Consider the following 19,102-nt stretch of genomic DNA (forward strand, 5'->3'; position numbering starts at 1 on the left):
CCATGATCCATTTTTCTAGATTCAAGTGGTTATCTGGCCATGTTGACTCTAGCTCCAAATGGAGTGGGTTGAAGTGATGGGCAGAGGGAAAAGTAGAGATAGCAAGCACAGACCCAGTGAGTCTGTGATGGGCATGAGAACAAAGGCAGTAGCTGAGAAGAAGGGCAGATTACAGAGGGCTTCTGAGGGTAGAGGAGATTTGACAATGTTTCTAAACACAGATTGGGGAAAGATCTGGTAGAGGAGAGGCTGACCTTTAAGACAGAAAGGATTGTTGCTAGAAGCCTCAGTAGGATTCAGCAATACCCTATCTTACTGGTAGCATCAAATACTCTTTCAGTTAGAAATACTCCAAATTACAAATCCTTTAGAATTTTATCCTATAGAGGCGTGCCTGGCTGGCTCAGTCAGAAGAGGGTGTGACTCTTCATCTCAGGGTCATGAGTTTGAGCCCCATGTTGGGTGTAGAGAATATTTAAATAAATATAACATTTTTTTTAAGATTTTATTTATTTATTTGACAGAGAGAGAGACAGCGAGAGAGGGAACACAAGCAGGTGGAGTGGGAGAGGGAGAAGCAGGCTTCCCGCTGAGCAGACGCTTAACGACTGAGCCACCCAGGCACCCCAATAAATATAACTTTTTAAAAAAGATTTTTAATAAATAAATCTTTAAAAATACATATAATAACCTTTTGAGGGAGAAAATCCCTTCCAAAAAAACTCTCCTGTTCAGATCCAAGTTTTGATTTACCATATCTATTCAAGAAGCAGATTTCTTTTCTTTTATACAAACATATAACACGGGAAGAGGGAGCATTGCTACATGGAGCAATTAATTCCTTTTACCATTTCTCTATAAAATCATTTTACTATTACACTGGATTTGATCATTTCTTTCATATTCATTCATCACTCCCTCCATGGCCTCTAGATGTTGTTAGCCCTGGAATAATTACTATCCCCCCATCCCACCCCCCCGGTTCAGAGGAAGCAGATGAAAGTGAAGCTATTCTGGATCACCCAAGAAGACATATTTTGAAAACATCTGCTCTATCGAGACAACTCAGCAGTAATAATGTTCCTAAGAGTGGTCAGTAACTGAACATAGAAAGTGTGTTTCCATCATGTCTCATTGCCCCCAATTCCTCAAAAGGTATCAGAACTGAAGCAGCTTCATGTAGGTTGTCTCCACTTCTTTCAAGAGCCCGTTGACCACCTCGGTCCTCAGTTGGTTGAGCGTCTGACTCTTGATTTCAACTCAGGTCATGATCTCAGGGTCGTGAGATCAAGCCCCGTGCCAGGCTCCCCACTCAGTGGGAAGTCTGCTCCACTCCTTCTCCCTCTCCTTCTGTCCCTCCCCCCATGCTGTGCTCTCTCTCTCTCTCTCTAATAAATAAATCTTTTTTTTTTAAAGAGCCTTATAAAAAGTTGTTTGACGCTGTATCATTTAAACTCACTGTGATGTTTCTAACAATGCCTCACGCTCAGGCTCTCTTATTTAGAAAGTCTTGGTGCAATTTATTCATTTAAATCAATTAACTCTCACCCCCAAAACCTTGAGACTTGAGGGGGCCCTGTGCTGAGGTCAGCAGCACCAACTGTGCAATCTTTCAGAACAGTAGCTGGAACTAGACTTTCTAGCTGCTAAATTCTGAAACCTACAACCCCTCCTCTTCCTTGCTTTTTGCACATACACACACCTCCATGCCTGCCCAGCAGGCATCCCTCCAAAACAATACATGACCCATTGCATCAGTATCTGGGATGAAGGAGACCCTTTATTTTTATTTTTTTAAGATTTTATTCATTTATTTGAGAGAGAAGAGCATGAGATGGGGGAGGGCCAGAGGGAGAAGCAGACTCCCCACCGAGCAGGGAGCCCGACGTGAGACTCAATCCCAGGACTCCAGGATCATGACCTGAGCTGAAGGCAGACGCCCAACTGACTGAGCCACCCAGGCACCCGAGGGAGACCCTTTAAATGCTGCTATGATTTTCAGAGAAAACTGACCAGATTGCTCTATTAAATTGCTGAATTGTAGAGAGCATCCAGATTGCTATCTTCAGTACTGATTCACTACAGAATCAGAAGACAGTGCCCATCTTCATGGAGCACACCTCCAAACTGGCACTTCACCCACACCACAGACCGCCCCAACAGTCCATCAAGCAGGCAGCCTCTGGAGGTACCATGTTTGACTCAGCCAGAGGACCCCACAGTCATGGCCCATTCCTGCACTTCCTTCAGTGTGTCGGGAGGGGGAGGGGGAGTGTCTTCTGGTCTGGTGCTGTGCTCTGAGGCACCCATACCAATAGGCCAGATGCTCCATGAGCCTCAGAGAGTGATGCTGCCTGAGGACCTGCAAGCAGGAAAGCAAGCTCAGACCAAGAATGTCCATTCCTATGAAAACCATCAACTTGCTGCTAAGTGGCTAACTGGCTGGTGTCCTTGGGAATGATGCCTTGCAGGTGGCTCAGTGCTGGTGTCTTGCAGGCAAGCTGGGCATTCAGTGATGACAACAGCTAAATCAGCCTCAACAAGTTGCATTCCATGCTAATAAGCTACATCTCTCATACCGTGGCCACTCTAATTCATGTGTCAGTTGTGCCAGCACTGGAGTGGCCAATGACCAAGACCGGCCAACATCAGCTGTCTTAGTTGTTCAGTTCTTCCGTGCTGGATGCTCTCCGATGGGCATTAACATGACACAACAATGTGCACAACTTCCCAGTCATCCATCCACATGCCTCCACCTTACACCTCCTCATCCCCAATCTTCCAGGCCCCTCACCAGCCAGCCAGGTCATTCCTTACTGCCATACGTCAGTATGAATTCTAACCTTGATCCACTTCTCCTACCCCAGGTGGATGACCAGGCATATTCCCCATTTAGGGGTGTTTTCCTTCACCACTGTCTTTTTGAGCCATTGCTAGGTGAGGTTCCAGTGAAGTTGCTGTCTGCATTTCAGTGTATACACCCACACGCAACCAAGCTTGGACATAGGGAATCCACCGTATAGCCATAGGTGCGAGCTGAAGTAGAGTGTTGGTGCAGCAGTGGCGGGTGACACGGGGTTCTGGGCCCCTTTCTCATGCAGCTCACCTGTGCCCTCTCACATTTGTGCCTGATCCCAGCAGTAAACATGGCACTGGCCCTGCCTGCCCTTAAGCCTTGGTGCGTCTCATGAAACTCAGCTCATGACAAACATTTCAGCGTGTGGCCATTTGGTTTCCCATGGACCAGTATTCTGTCTCTACAAGGGCCCAGGAAGAATTCCAGGAGCTTTATAAAGGTACATACCCCTCCACTGTGGACAGCACAGCCTCAATCCAGAGCCCCAGGGGCATGCATTATGATCCTTGCTCTGGCAAGGGCCACAGCTCCATATGGCATCTTGTCCCACCCCCTCCACTGTCAGCCATTCTGGCATTTCAACTTCACTTAGCCCAGGCCATAACTTTCTCCATGCTTCTAGGAGCCGTCCCAGTACTGGGGTCACACTATCTCCTGGGGCATTTGCCAGGGTGTTAAATCTTGTATTTCAGGAGAGCTCCCCATCTTTGTGGTCTGGCCATGGGTCAAACACCCTGAGAATTCAGCCCCACATGTCTTCTCCCAGCTCGGTCATGCAGCTCTTCTGGGGGAGTTATAGCCTGATGGTAGGAGAGAAGACAGGTACAAGTCTTATGGGACGTGATGCTGTCTTGCAGAGAGAGATGTCTGCATTGTCTCCAAGCAAGGTGATAACAAGTGCTTTTTTTTTTTTTCTTTTTTAGCATCCATTGAATTTATTCAGCATAGCCACAGAAGTATTGTCTTCATGCTGTCACACACAGACAAAAACACAGATAAAGCACTATATCCATATTTTGCCCAAGTGTATTTGTTTTGAGGCTCATTTATATATTTTTCATATGGCACAGACCATCATTTAAATAATGGACATTTTCAATGTCAACTCCTTTGTTGACTTTCTCAATATCTTCTGCAGACATCTTCATGACTCTAACACACAGAGTATGCTGTTTTCCTTCTGCCATGATTGCAACAATCCTATCTACTGCTCCAGGAGAAGAGTTAAGCCTGGACACATGATATTTACTCCACTGAGTACAAATTTGATGGCTCCTTTATCAACCTGCTGGTGCAGCAGAATAAAAGGATATTTGTGAAGTAAACTTAAGGTTGGATAAAAAGGCCCTTCTCTTTGTCTAAAAAATAGTAACTCTCCATTCACTGTAAGGATTTCTATATGTTCATGGCACCATATTTTGACAGACTCTTTCTTAGGCATTATATGATTAAGCCATGGTTCCACACCTGGAAATTACTCTATCACTTGGTTCTTAATATCCTTAATAATTGAGGTTTTCAAATGGATGCAGTTAGACACATTTTCTTTTTCATCAAATTTCTTGAACACGTTCCAGGGTGAAGGGGGAGATGATAGGGAAGAGACTGGAATGGAAAAAATTGAATTAGCAAGAGTCCAGCAGCTCCCCTGACCCCGGAAAGTCCTCAGTGACAGTCGGAACTGTTGTCGTCATCTGGAAAAGGAGACAGCCAGCCGCACTTTAGGGCTCTAACGAAAACGGACTACTTCACTCCTCTGAATCTAGCGCCCATTTTGCCTGCTTATTTGGGGCTACCAATTTCCCTCCCACCAGCAGCTGAAAAGGCGGGAGTTGGGAAGAAAGAGCTAGAACAATCATTCTAGTTGTAGGAAGAGAATGGAGAGACAGCACTTGTTCTTAATAGGGACGGACGGGGTGGGCCATTTCTGCAGGCTCCAAGGAGTCTGGTTGAAAGTTGGGGGCATCCACCCAAAGCCCCCAAAACCAAGTTTTAGGGTCTCTCTCTCTCTCTCTCTCTCACACACACACAAACACACACACACCACACAGCCTAACAGATCTACGGTGGGTAGCTGACTAACCTTACCAAGAGCTTGGCCACTCTAATTAGTCCTGGGTCTGGGTCTCAGCTTTCTTGCTACACAAAGCATCTCTGTTTGCTTCAGTGGCAACCAGCACTTACTATCCCATGACCTGTGAGAGTGTTAATGCTTAGACTGCCAGCTGTATCTGGCATGGGTGTATAGGTGCATGGGTGTTCCATCTAGTCCGTGAGGGGGTTCTCATTGCCAGCCAGCCAGGGAGCAATCTAGTTCCAAAATCCCTTTCCAAAGTGCCTTCCTTCCCACTCCCATCTGTCTTGAGTTAGTTTCTCTGGGAGCAGATGTTGAGATTGATTTTGGCAAGCAGGATATAGATTAGCTGTCAACCTCTGTGGCAGGATAGGGAGGAAGCAGGATTGATCAGAGGTTGAAGCTGAACTGTGGTGCAGCCTATGGAAGGCTCTGTCTGAGTCCTATGTGGCCATCACAGTTGACAGTTGTTGCAACTGGTCCATTGTTGCACCGCACTGGGCCATTGGATTCAGCAGCCCCAGGGAAGGCCCATCCATGGGTGAAGCTGCCCTGTGGGTGGAAGCTGACCTCACAGGAGGCCTATAGCAAAGTCTGTAATATTAAAATATACAATTGGGGTGCCTGGGTGGCTCAGTCAGTTTAAGCGTCCCACTCTTGATTTTGACTCAGATCATGATCCCAGGGTCATGGGATTGAGGCCCACCCCCATTGTCTCTCTCTCTCTCCCTCTGCCTCTGCCCCTTCTCCCCCGCCCCCAGCAAGCACACTCATGTGCTCGCACTCTACCAAAAATATATATGTACATAACTGCTCTATAAAATGAGATTAATAACATAACTATAAAATAATCACTACATAAAATTGTATATTGTAAAATAATATATAACCATTCTTTAAAATATTTTCTCACCAAAAACAGCTAACTCAGGGACTGAGAAGATGGAAGATCATGGCAGACATAGAAGTATATAATCACTCTGAATCATGGAACACTACATCAAAAACTAATGATGTAATGTATGGTGATTAACATAACATAATAAAAAAAAAAAGAAATAGATAATCACTCCACAAAATCTTTTGGTGAAACTGATTTAGTTTTTGACATCCCTGGCAAGACTCGTAGGAAAACTAAAGAAATCAGAAGAACCCAGAACTTTGAAGATCTTTGAGGGTAATCCATACTTACGATGTAAGCTGAGAGAATTGCATGGAGGGCATCTGGCTAGGGCTGCTCACCCCACTCCTCTAGGTCCCCTGTTACTTGGTCAAGAATGAATGAGGGTTTCCCAGGTGTCCAAGCAGAAGCCCAGAGAGCCAGGGACCAGCCTTCTTTTTTTTTTTTTTTAAGATTTTTATTTATTTATTGAGAGAGAGAGAGAATGATAGAGAGAGAGCATGAAAGGGAGGAGGGTCAGAGGGAGAAGCAGACTCCCCACCGAGCAGGGAGCCCGACGCGGGACCCGATCCCGGGACTCCAGGATCATGACCTGAGCCGAAGGCAGTCACCCAACCAACTGAGCCACCCAGGCGCCCCAGGGACCAGCCTTCTTAGCCAACTTCCTCTCTTCTTCGACCACATTACAGAGGCCCTAGCCCACCCAAACATTTTTTCTTTACTTACACTAGTATGAACAAGTGTTACAACTTCTCCAAAGGGAAGAAAGTATGGGTGCTGCAGGAGAATTGGCACCTACCAAATAGTTGCACACATCTCAAAGCTATATAGAGATACAGAGATAACACAGAAATATATAGACATAGATAGACCCCAGTTTTAGACTACAATGAATATAAAATTTATGAAAATAGAAATTAATGTTAAAGCTCCTTATCCCTTAGCTTTTATTCTTACCAGTGTCTTCATTAAACAATTTATCAGTCAATCTAAGTATATTTGGCTCTAAAATCGTAAAATTGGCTCTTAATTTTTAAATACTACAGTTTTCTACCTTACCAAAACAGTAACTTGTAAACCTATGTTCAAATCACCCAAAGACTTCTTAACCAAAGAAGACATTTGTCTCCATCTTCAGAGACACTGTCAGAATATTCCCCAGAGGCCAGGGAGAAATTTCCTGGAACACAGTCAGCCCTTCCCCTGTTCCCAAGCACTGAGTTTATTTCTGAATGGCAGCATTGAGAGAGCTTGGTGGACTGGTCCAGCTCCTCTGGATGCAGAAATAATTTGTAGACCATCAAAATTCTCTGGTAGGTGCAGGCCCCACTTGAAAGCAGACCTAAATCCCAGTAGACCCAAGCAATCCCCCTGCCCCACAGCTTCCCCCTACCAGAATCATAGGCCCACAGGATGCCAGAAGGGGACTGGACCCTCCAGGCCACTTGTCCCCTCCCACCCTTCCCCATTCCCAGGCACAGACAAGTCAAGCTGTTTGCATTGATTCCAGTACCCCAGTCACCTGGAACTCAGCCCAGAAATTGTGATTTCGTTGATCTTGTATGCAGCCAAACATCAGTATTATTTTAAGCTCTCCAAGTGATTCTAATATGCAACAAAGTTTAAGAACCACTGCTGTACGGCAGAGCTTTGCCAGTTTTCATCTCAATCTGATTTTAGCAGGTAAAGGTGTGGAAGAAGACAGGCCAATGGAGTGTGAAGGGCACTTCACTCCTGGGTGCAAGGTCATGTATAGGCTGTGTGTTGATAGGCAAGTCATCTGACCTCTCTGGGCTCAGTTTCCGCATACATAAAGTTAAATGGGCGCATTCAATGTCAGAGATCTGCTCCACTGTCAAGTTCTGGGCTTTATCCTGAGGCCTAAAGCCCTCAAAGGATTGCTGTCACCTGCTCCAAGGCTCTCCCTCTGAAGCAGGGTTAACCTGGCTTGTCCTGGAGGCCATTTGAAAAATCTCTGCTCAAAAATACTTTCCCACGCACCTTTTCTGGGGCACAAACCTGGGGTTAATAAGGCAGAAGAGTCTCAGAAGCCCAAGTGGCCTTTAGGACAAGAAGGGCTTGGACTGGGAAAAGTTGTGTATGGGAAGAGAGGTCAGTAACAGAGATGTCACTAGATGGACTCAATGAGCGAGAGAAAAGATGAGACTGAGCTTCCTGAGGGCAGTGACAGACCAAGTTGATAGAGCCCTTGTCCCGGGATGTCTCTCTCGTCAACTCATCTGTAGTTCTACTTCTATCCATGAAATATCTTGTGACGTACAGGTCAGTAGGGACTTTCTCTCTCTCCTGAATTGAAAGCTTGTTTCCAGTAAATAGGAAGGTGTCTCCACTTGGATCGAGTGCATCTTCTAAGTGCATCTGGAAGGTGTCCAAGACTCTGAGCTACAGTCATCATCCCATGTCTCTGTGATGATTGCACTGGGTCAGGGACTGATGGGAAAATCAGTTCCTTTCCAACAATTGTACTAATATGTCCCAGTCTCCATGAAGGCTATGCTTGCAAAGAGGGAATATGAGAGATTATATTTCTCTAACAAGACCATGGCCTTGATATAGAAGTGATGGACTCCTTAACCACATATGTGACTGCAGTGAGCTAGGCCATGTTTTAGACACAGGTGGGAAGGATGAGTCAGAGCAGATACTCAAGGTCTAGTTGGGGAGGCAGGTGTGTCGGCAGGTGAGTTCAGTCAGTCCAGGGTTCCGCGTGCTGGCGTGAAGTCTGTGCAGGATTGAGGGAACAGGAGAAAGAGACACACATCTACAGGACTGGGCCTGAAGGGACAGTAAAGAGTCAGTTTTGCTTTTATTTTTTTTCCTATTTTAATTTTGTTTTCTTAGAATACAGTTGAATATTTTGTAAAACTAAAAAATATAAAGAAAATACTTCTCTTCATCCTTGTTCCAAACCACCCATTTTTGCCCCTTTCTAAGTAATCTTTGTTCTGAAACTGGCAGTAATCTATAGAAAGTTTTGTTCTCTTAATTTTGTTTTTTTTTTTTTTTTAAAGATTTTATTTATTTATTTGACAGAGAGAGACACAGCGAGAGAGGGAACACAAGCAGAGGGAGTGGGAGAGGGAGAAGCAGGCTTCCCGTGGAGCAGGGAGCCTGCTGGGGGCTTAATCCCAGGACCCTGGGATCATGACCTGAGCCGAAGGCAGACGCTTAACGGCTGAGCCACCCAGGCGCCCCTGTTCTCTTAATTTCGGAAGTGCACTGAGGAGGAATATAATAGGTAGAGTAAAATTTAGAAAATGTGGTCAGGGGCACCTGGGTGGCTCAGTGAGTTAAGCATCCGACTCTTGGGTTTCAGCTCACTCAGGTCATGATCTCAGGGTTGTGAGATCGAGCCCCACATCAGGCTCTGAGCTGGGTGTGGAGCCTCCTTAGGATTCTCTCTCCCCCTCTGCCCCTCCCAGCCCACAAAAAAATTTTTTGACCAGTTTTGAAGGAATGGAGAGACCTGAATTCATTGAAAAAGGTTTCTGTTACTCTGTGAGCAGAGAGGATGAAGTTATAGGAGAAACAATGACAGTGGAAGCTGTAAGGTCTCAGAGAAAATAGGAGGGAGACACCTCATCTTACAGGAAGGGCCAGGCTAGGACCGTCCTTCAATACAGTGGTCCCGGGAGCCTCTGGCTTGGGAAGTTAAACCTGTCTGTCCTCATATCTGGTCATGTATGCCTGATTTGTGTTGAGAGGATACAGGCCACACCTACTGACCCCAAGTTCCACATAAAGCCTGTTTGGTCATGCAGAATGCTGGACACTGCATCAAGATTCTCTGACCCTGCTTTTTCTTTTCATAAGGACAGGGGTTTGAGGGCACGTGGGTGGCTCAATCGGTTAAGCGTCTGCCTTCGGGTCAGGTCATGATCTCAGGGTCCCGGGATAGAGCCCCGCATTGGGCTCCCTGCTCAGCGGGGAGCCTGCTTCTCCCTCTCTCTCTACTCCTCCCCCCTGCTCGTTCTCTCTCTCTCAAATAAATAAGATCTTTTTTAAAAAGGAGAAGTATTTGGCAATAGAATTTTTTCATCAACAAAGATACTTATGCCATTTAAGATAATAATGTTACTACATTTTAAGCCCAAACAAGGAAAAAATTGGAAATGTATGTGAGGGAACCCTGCAATCTGAACCATTAGCACTGCCCCTAAAATAGCACATTGGCACAGACGAGCAAGATATAAAAGGCAAAGACATGGAGACATGTCTTCTCTGTATGAAGTATGAAGGCAGTGATTATACACAAATCAGCTTTTCCACCACTGTCCGTGGTTGAGAACAGCCATGGGTTCATATGAAATTATTAGGCTCATTATTTGTCTCACACACACACACACACACACGAAAGAAAACACATATCCACCACATGATCACTTTCAAACTATTAAACTGTTATTTTTATTTTTTAAAAAAAGATTTTATTTATTTGACAGAAAGAGACACAGCGAGAGAGGGAACACAAGCAGGGGGAGTGGGAGAGGGAGAGGCAGGCTTCCCGCTGAGCAGGGAGCCCGATGTGGGACTCGATCCCAGGACCCTGGGATCATGACCTGAGCCGAAGGCAGACGCTCAATGACTGAGCCACCCAGGCACCCCAAACCATTAAACTGTTATTAAAAACAAGAAGCCGAGGTGCCTGAGTGGCTCAGTCAGTTAAGCATCTGCCTTCGGCTCAGATCATGGTCCTCAGGGTCCTGGGATTGAGTCCCACGTTGGGCTCCCTGCTCAGCAAGGGAGTCTGCTTCTACCTCTCCCTCTGTGTTTTTTCTCTCAAATAAATAAATAAATAAATAAATAAATAAATAAATAAATCTCTAAACTTCACTTCCCTTATAAAAAACAAAAACAAAAACAAAAAATCAAGAAGCCAGCCAGAGCCATACAAGATCCAGGAGCTCACATCCCCACAGGCCAGTGTTACTGAAGACAGCGCCCAGCCAGAGTAGGATCTGCCAGAGCTCGCTTTCCCAGAGCTCACTGCTCAGCAGCACCAGGCACTGCAGATCTGTCCAGCTGCTCAGTGCTAAGTTGGCTGATGTTCCTGAATTTGATCATCTGAAAAGTGTAACATCACCGTTGACTCTCCTGCATCTTAAAACACACCAAGTAAGGCCACTTGAATATTGGGAAAAAGAAAAGAAGCTTTGTGAATCTACCTTTCTGAAACTACCCAATGCATATTTGAGAGTTACAGGAATCTGGGAGGTTGAAGTAAGAAAGAAAGAAGTTGTGCAAAGCTGTATTCAAATTAAAATCATTTAAGTTGCTTTCAGCTCCTTGTGCCAAAATTCTGTAAACACTTATCTTCTTTCACACAAAGTGTATATACCTGGGAGGCAGAGTTCCAGGTTAAGACTCAAAAGGTGCAGAGAAATTGTATGAGGTTTAGGAAGCTACTCAACCCTTCTGAGCCTCAGTTTCCACACCTGTAAAATGGGGATCATAGGCCTTCTTCATTGAGATGTTAGATATGTAAAAATGTCTGTCAGTGTCCATGTTACTAGCAGAGTATATTTCAAAATAGATGAAAAAGATAATATCAATGAGACCAAAGAGGAGGTGCCCAGCTTGGTAAGTGGCCCCATTCGCATGAGAATGAGAGGAGCTACAAGTAACTAAGATTCTTCACAGCTTCATTGGAGAGGACAAACATGAGAACTACAAGTAGGTAGCTATTGTATTTACTGCGCAGTGACTTTATGTAGTGAGGGTGAACTCCCTAAAAACACTGCAGGATACAGAAACAACCAAATGGCTCCTAGGAAATAACAACAAAGCAATCAGTGCAGCAAATAGGAATGGGAATGGGGTAAGTAAAGTGTCAGACCCACAAAATCTAAGCAAAACCTAAACCACAATGAACACCCAGCGCCTAGCACATTCTGGGAGTTGTAGTCCTGCAGCCCTGAAAGCAGCCGGCTGGGAGCGACTGAGAGACTACAGCTCCCAGCATGCCCAGGGAGAGGCCTCTCCTCCCGCCCCGCCCCTCCGCGTCCCAGGGGCGGTCCCGCCAAGCCCGGAGGAGCGCGGATCTCCCCCAAGCCCCGCCGCCAGGGACACAGCGCGGCCCAGCGGGCCCCGGACAGCCTGACTCGCGCTGTAATCGTGATAGAGCATCCTTACGAATTGCCGATGGCGCCAGTTGTTGTGGCCGAAGCCGGATTTCTCGCATGCCGGCCCATCTGACAGCCTGAGGAGAGTTGGCCATGGGTACAGCCCAGCCTCCACGACTCAGCACGCCCCGCCCTTCCCACCGCCTCACTCCCGCCTCTACTCGCCTCGCCCTCCGAGCCACGCCCCCTCGGACATGCGCGGTGCCGCCGGGCCGCGCACGTTGAGGCGGCCCTCGGTGGGGTTGGGGCTTAGGGACTCGCGCGGACTTGGCGGTTGGTGACACTTCTTGGAACCCGTGCGGAAGCTCTTAAGCCGGTATTTGAAACGTAAACTCACCGGCTACGATGGAAATACCGGTACCTGGAAACCTGGAACTTGCCTTTTCAAATCCACCTTTCTCGCCGTCACCTCTGTCCCTCGGGGCTGCCATAATCGTCCCCATGGACCCTCGGTGGTGTGGCTCCCCGCAGAGTGCCCCTTGGACCCCTGGGCTGGCTGAACAGCTTCTTAGAGGGACTGACTGCCCAGTGCGGTGTTTTGAAAAGGAGAAACATGACAGTGGACAGGCCCAATTCTGCGTGGTACAGATGGGAAAGTCAGGCGGGCAGGTCAGTAAGCTCCTAATCCCCTTGGGGGACCGCGCCCAAGCCACTTCTCTGACTCCCCTGACCTATCCTGGCCCCCTTGGCCTCATTCACACCGCCAGCAGGACCACAAGCTCCCGTTGGTCCTTCCCAAGAGATCAGGGAAGTTTGTGGAGGAAGGTGGTACGACAGTTTCTGCCCTACTGCCCGGCTCCTTTGGAACCCCTTTAAATATAACTTTTTAAATATCCCTTCAGAACCACAAAGTAATTCAACAATTTGTTGCTGTTGGGGGTTATAGTGATAATTTTTTTTAAGTCGTTTTTCCATTTAGTTTTTCTGATTAACTCCAGTTACTCCATCACTACACACGTCTCAAACTCACTTCGGCAAAGCTCCAATTCTGTGCAGGAAGGATGCAAAAAAAGCAAAATATCCATGGTATAACTTTCTAGAGCATCAGTCCTACTGCCAGATTTGGAAGAAATGAAGTTAAGTAATTTCCAAGGTAAGTAATTAAAAACTTGAAACTAAGACGAAGCTGGAAAGTCATATGCCATTAAGTGATTGTTAATAGTCTATGCCTGAAATGTCAGGACTTTCTCTGAGAACAAATTCTAAGGAGACCTTATTTCCCATTATTTTAAACAAAAAATTATAAGGCATAGCAAGTCCATCAAAAAACCCTACCAATGGGGCGCCTGGGTGGCTCAGTCGTTAAGCGTCTGCCTTCGGCTCAGGTCATGATCTCAGGGTCCTGGGATCAAGCCCCGCATCAGGCTCCCCGCTCAGCGGGAAGCCTGCTTCTCCCTCTGCCACTCCCCCTGCTTGTGTTCCCTCTCTCGCTGTGACTCTCTCTGTCAAATAAATAAAATCTTAAAAAAAAAAAAACCCTACCAATTTTTCGGTGTCTGGCTTGGCTCAGTCACAAGAGCTTGCAATTCTTGATTTCTGGGTCGTGAGTTCGAGCCCCATGTTGGGGTGAGAGTTTACTTGCTGTGAAAATGTTGGGGTTCGGACTGAACAGTCAGAATTCTTGAGGCATCTTCGGTGCAAAAAGGGTGGTTTTATTAAAGCACAGGGGATAGGACCCTAGGGCAGATCTGCACTGGGGTCGTGAGGAGTGGCTGGTTATAGACTTTCAAGTTGGAAGGGAGTTAGGGATAGTGTAAGTCTCTAAGGAATTTGGAAGCCAGGTTTTCAGGACCTTGAGGGGTTAGCTGTCGTTAGGAAAAGGGCATTTACTACTGTCTAGGAAAACCTTAGTCGTGAGACCCATCAGATGTTTATCAGTGGGCCGTATGCTTGGAGGATGATTGCTAACATATCTTGGCGAGGTGGAGGGAGGTGGCAGTAGAGATACAGGAAGTTTCCAGAGGAATTTTTATATGTTAAAGAAGACTTACAAGATCCTGGATGTCGGGCTAATGTTAAGCTAAGATTGCCTTTTGCTTCTAGCAAGTATTGAGTTGAGTTCTTAGAAGAAGGTCACTCTGCCTGTCTCAGGGACTTGTCAATGGGCTGTAAGTTGTAAGGAAATTTATTTTTTTTTCCTTATTTCTTTTGCCTTTGTTCTCCACATCATACGTAAAAAATTAAATCAAAAAAATAATACAGCTGTTAGCATACGGTTGCTTTTTGTGCAGTAGCAGTGCTGTGTTGGTAGACCAGCAGCATCAGATACTGTACATCTTGACGACACTCCAAAGATTTGCAGAGTGACTAGTGTGATTGATGGTCTGCTGATTGTATTTGAAAGCAACATGAAACTTTTCCTTGTTCAAAGTATATTTTTTGAAGACTCAATTTAAACTAGAGAGACAAATGACTGCTATGCACTTTGGGTATTAAAAATTAAAATCTTCTTCCAGGAAAACATTAATTGGGGATATATTCTGTGGGTATGCCTGTATCATGAAATAGATGGCAAAAATCCCACTGATTTTTTTATAAAAATTTTATTTCTTTATTTGAGAGAGAAAGAATGAGACAGAGAGAGCATGGGCGGGGGGAGGGTCAGAGGGAGAAGTAGACTCCCGGCCGAGCGGGGAGCCCGATGCGGGACTCGATCCCGGGACCCCAGGATCATGACCTGAGCCGAAGGCAGTCGCTTAACCGACTGAGCCACCCAGGCGCCCAAAATCCCATTGATTTTAAAGATTGAAGTTATAATTTAGTAAAGTGGGGGCTGAGAAGGCCTTTCAGATTCTGACCCCAGAGTTCTGCAGTCCTGTGTCAGTAGTGATCCCTTGCCAACCTCGGAACACAAATGTACCCTAATGTATATTAAACACAGACCTCCTTTGACCCCCGGGTCCTCTCCATTTCCCATTCTTCTCTGCTCCATTCAAGCTACCTCTCCTCATCTTCTCTCCTAAACCCATTCTGGTCCAGCTTCCCTCCTCACCACTTCACCGAAGTGGCTTTCACAGGGGTCACCAATGATTGCCATTTTACTGAATTCAGGATTAAGTTTTTGTTTTCTCAGCCTTTTAGCTGAAACACGATTGAGCACTTCTTCCATCTTAAAACACTTTTCTCTGGATTTGCCTCCCTCCAGATTCACTCCCGCCTTACTCTGTCTTCCTCTTATTGCTCCTCCTCCTCCACAAGTCCTCTGGGATCCTCAGCCCCCTTCTTCTTCCTATGGGCCCTCTCTTCTTAGAGCGAACCTACAGAGGCTCCCAGCTTTGAATACCATCTACCTGCTGAGCACCCCCAGGCCTGGGTCCTCTTTTCTGAGGGGAGCACTCAGGAGTCATCACTGGCTCTTTTTCCCTTCTCATCCCACATGCAGTCCTCCAGCAAGTCCTGTTGCCGTGCATCCTGATTGCAGCCACTCCTCACTGTCTCCATTTCTACACCAGTTTCAGTCACCCTCCTCTCTTACTGGTCTTCTGCAAAGACTGCCTCCTAACCCAGCTTCCTGCTTCCCCTCTTACTCTCCTACAGTCCATTCTCCAGTCAGCATCCAGGGTGCTCCATAGAAAACATGAAAGACATGATATATATTAACCCCACACCCCCCCCAACTCCCCCCTTCACTCCCTCCCACCCCCGTTAAACCCTCCCACTGGCTTCTTGTTGCAACAAAATAAAAGCTTAGAGGGGCGGGGAGAAAATAAAATAAAATAAGTGCTTAGATAACCAGATAACCTGGCCCCTGCCTACTTTTTTGGCCTCATCTCCTATCCTTGCTTGTTCATACTACTGTGTGTCAGATTTTCCGGTATCCAGAGCTGAAAGCAGTCTTAACTGAGAAATATTAAATCATAGAATCTAGAGCATGGGAGGCACAAAAGGAAAAGTCTTAAGAGAGAATGAAGGTTTAGGGACGCCTGGGTGGCTCAGTCGGTTGAGCGTCTGCCTTCGGCTCAGGTCGTGATCCCAGGGTCCTGGGATCGAGTCCCGCATCGGGCTCCCTGCTCCGCGGGGAGCCTGCTTCTCCCTCTGCCTCTGTCTCTCTCTCTCTCTCTCTGTCTCTCATGAATAAATAAATAAAATCTTTAAAAAAAAAAAAAAAAAAAAAAAAGAGAGAATGAAGGTTTAAATGATTAAAAAAACCCAAAAATATGCAAAACAATAAAAGTATTACTGAACTGTACGTACCCACCCAAAAGAATGTAGTAACAAATAACAAAGTGAATTTTTTTTTAACAAACTAAGACAATTTACAAAGAAATAGAAATACCTTTCATTATATTTTGAAAACAAAAAGATATATTTAGTAAATATAAAAGGACAAAAATTTTAACATCTTACAGTTCTGGGCCATAATGCAATAAAATTAGAAATAACAGAAATAGGGAATTTAAAGATGCTCAACTCTTTGAAAATGTTAAAATATTCTTTTAAATGAGTTAATGCCTGGATCAGAGTGCAAATCCAAAACATAACTGCAGTGCCTATAAATACACGCGCTTGCAAATATAGCATGCCTGGATATATGCAGTGGCGATCAGAGAGCTCTCTGACCCAGAAGCTCCTGTAGTGACCAGGTTATGTTCATCCTCCTAACTCTGCCCTGGAGTCATTTAACATCATCCCATTACAAGTGGGAGCCACAGTGAAGGCAGTACTAGGAACTATAACTATTACAGGTACCTGAAAAGTAGGACTCCCTCCTGCTGAGCCAGACCTTGACTTCAGGATCCTTTCCAGCCAAGGCTCCAGGCAACCACCACCAATGGATCTGTGTTGTGTACAAACTCAAAACTGCCCTCCAACAGCAGGCAGCCTGGAAACTGGCACCAGCAGCTTCCATGGAAAAGAAATGATGGCCCTCAGAAGAATATGTGACCCGCCTCGCATGAGGACTCAGGGTCCCATGAGTTCTGGCCAGGCCTCAACTTCAAATCTGCCTCATCCACAAAACATTCCTGATCCTTGGGGTGCCTGGGTGGCTCAGATGGTTAAGCATCTGCCTTCGGCTCAGGTCATGATCCCAGGGGTGTGGGATTGAGCCCTGCATCAGGCTCCCTGCTCAGTGGGAAGTCTGCTTCTCCCTCTCCCTCTGCTATTCCCTCCGCTTGTGCTCTCTGGCTCTCTCTGTCAAATAAATAAATAAAATCTTTAAAAACAAACAAAAATTCCTGATCCTCACCCTAGCTGTACCTAGTGTCTCTCCCCCTCTTCCAAAATATCCCTGCAATTCTTTCTTTGTAACTCCCTTGCAGGAAAAAGGGAAAACGCTATTTGTGAAGAACTGTTAAGTGCCAAGCACTATGATAATCAAGAAAGCCTATGCCAAAGGGTTGCACCTCAACCTAGAGGACATGCCAAAAAAGAACTTTCAATCAAGGACCCTTCCAAAACTTTTCAGTGACCTCACCAAGCCGTGTGACTCTGGAAAAAGCTCAAATCTCACCCTAAATGAGATGCCTATTCCCAGTGCCTGAGAGGACAGAGGCCCAGAGCACACTTGCAGATCCCCTGGGCAGAGGTGTGACCCAGCAGTTCAGGGGTGAGTGGGTGTCCTCAGGCAAGTTCTAATTCGTACCTGAATAAAAAGGATTGGGATAGGGAGAGGGGCTCTTGAGTCTAGTAAGTGAATTTTAAATATACAAGAGTTCATCTGGAAGCCATCACCCTAAACTTGCTCTCTAGCTCATAAAACATGAGGCTCATCGACATGAGGCAGAAGAGAGTGAAGGCCACCCTGCTAGGCACCACCCTAGATCCGTTTAGATCTGGATCAGGCTCTAACGCCAGGGGGGCCCACTTGTGTGCTAAAGGACCTACAAGGCACTCTCCCTGCAGCTAAACAGGCTCCAGACAACCTTAGTGTTTCCAGCACTCTGGACAGCTTCATCTTTCTTCCTAACATTTTTGAGGTAGAGTTTGTACTCAGGACTAATACAGAGAAGGATTTAGGGAACTGCAGACAGGTTAATTCACCCAGAGCTCTGAAGATTACTTCACAAGTGGTTGGTTGTCTCATCTCTTATATTCCTGAATTATCCGTTAATTCAGAGACACAGTGTAACAACCTTGAAAGGATGTCAAAACCAGGCCTGCGGAGGGCCCAGGCCTGAGTCACGGGAGGCCATAGAGCCGGGGTTCAAAGCACAAGCTCCTGATACAAGCTTTGCCACTCACCAGCACCGTGATTGTACAAAGTGCTTAACCCCACTCAACATTCATTTCCTAGTGTGTTCAATGGGCACTTGTACCTAAAAGGAATTGAAATGGTCTAGAAAGTCTGTGGCTTGTTATTTGTTGGTGTTAATATCACTACTATCAAACCTGCTCAAGGGAGTGTCAACCCTGTGTTCTCTAAGACAAACATGAATGACAACCAGTCAAATCAATAATCACCTCCCACAATCCAGCTTTAAAAGCAACTCAGAAAATGGATGTTAAATGCCTCCCCGTTAAATGTTTCTTTATTGTGTTTATTTCTACAGCAGTATCTCCCCTCCCTGACAAACATGGAGGAAGAGACAGAAGAGCAGGAGGGAAGAAGTGCCCCAGGACAACAGTCTCTGAAGATTCATCCAGGTTGGGACAAAGGACCAGCCTCTCTGCTTATCTCCCCATTGGCTCCCAACCATCCTTTAAGCTCACCAGCATTTTGGATTCAATGCCTTTGAATGCTGTGGAAGTGCAGGTACTCCCTTGATCTGAATCCCATGCAGAGCGCCTCGGCAGTCCGCACCTGCTATCCTCCCCTGCACGCAGGCCTCGGCTTCCCTGCGCACGCGCTGTAAGCTCCTTGCACCACTCGCGTCCCCGCAGCTTGTCGCCTCAGCCCTGGCTCGGCTCCCACACCTGTCGCTGGGCTCTGTGGAACTCAGGATCTTCTTGCTCCCTCTTTAAAAGCAGTCTTTGGTTTTATCCCTGCCTCGGCTATCCACCATGTGAGCTTTTGCTGGCTTCACTGTGTTTGAAGGGCCACACCAGTTCTTTCTGGGCAGCCTGAAACACGGGTATCTGTCTGAGGAGGAAGTTGAAGAAGCTCCCAACAGTCCCCTGTCAGCCCTGGCTGTTGCCAAAGGGAGAGGCTGGGGTCCCATCACCGGGCCACCCAGGATGGAGGGAGT

General features: G+C 46.3%; 1 long non-coding RNA gene and 1 pseudogene across 3 annotated transcripts; one reads left to right on the top strand and one right to left on the bottom strand.

Moving 5' to 3' along the window:
- Positions 1-1,789: 1,789 nt before the first annotated feature.
- On the bottom strand, positions 1,790-12,070 carry LOC144382875 (malignant T-cell-amplified sequence 1-like; annotated as a pseudogene). Its single transcript, XR_013450412.1, has 2 exons — positions 11,986-12,070; positions 1,790-4,462 (listed from the first exon to the last, which is right to left on the bottom strand). The product of XR_013450412.1 is annotated as a malignant T-cell-amplified sequence 1-like (transcript).
- Positions 11,536-18,911, top strand: LOC118538076 (uncharacterized). 2 transcript variants are annotated; one of them, XR_004918444.2, is made up of 3 exons: positions 11,536-12,584; positions 12,914-13,068; positions 18,467-18,911. It is a non-coding gene; the product is annotated as an uncharacterized LOC118538076 (long non-coding RNA). The 2 variants fall into 2 exon arrangements; XR_004918446.2 differs by lacking the exon at positions 12,914-13,068 and having other exon boundaries at positions 12,144-12,584.
- The last annotated feature ends 191 nt before the right edge of the window (positions 18,912-19,102 follow it).

The sequence above is a fragment of the Halichoerus grypus genome, chromosome 1 (assembly GCF_964656455.1).
Source record: "Halichoerus grypus chromosome 1, mHalGry1.hap1.1, whole genome shotgun sequence".
In the NCBI taxonomy this organism is placed as follows: Eukaryota; Metazoa; Chordata; class Mammalia; order Carnivora; family Phocidae; genus Halichoerus; species Halichoerus grypus.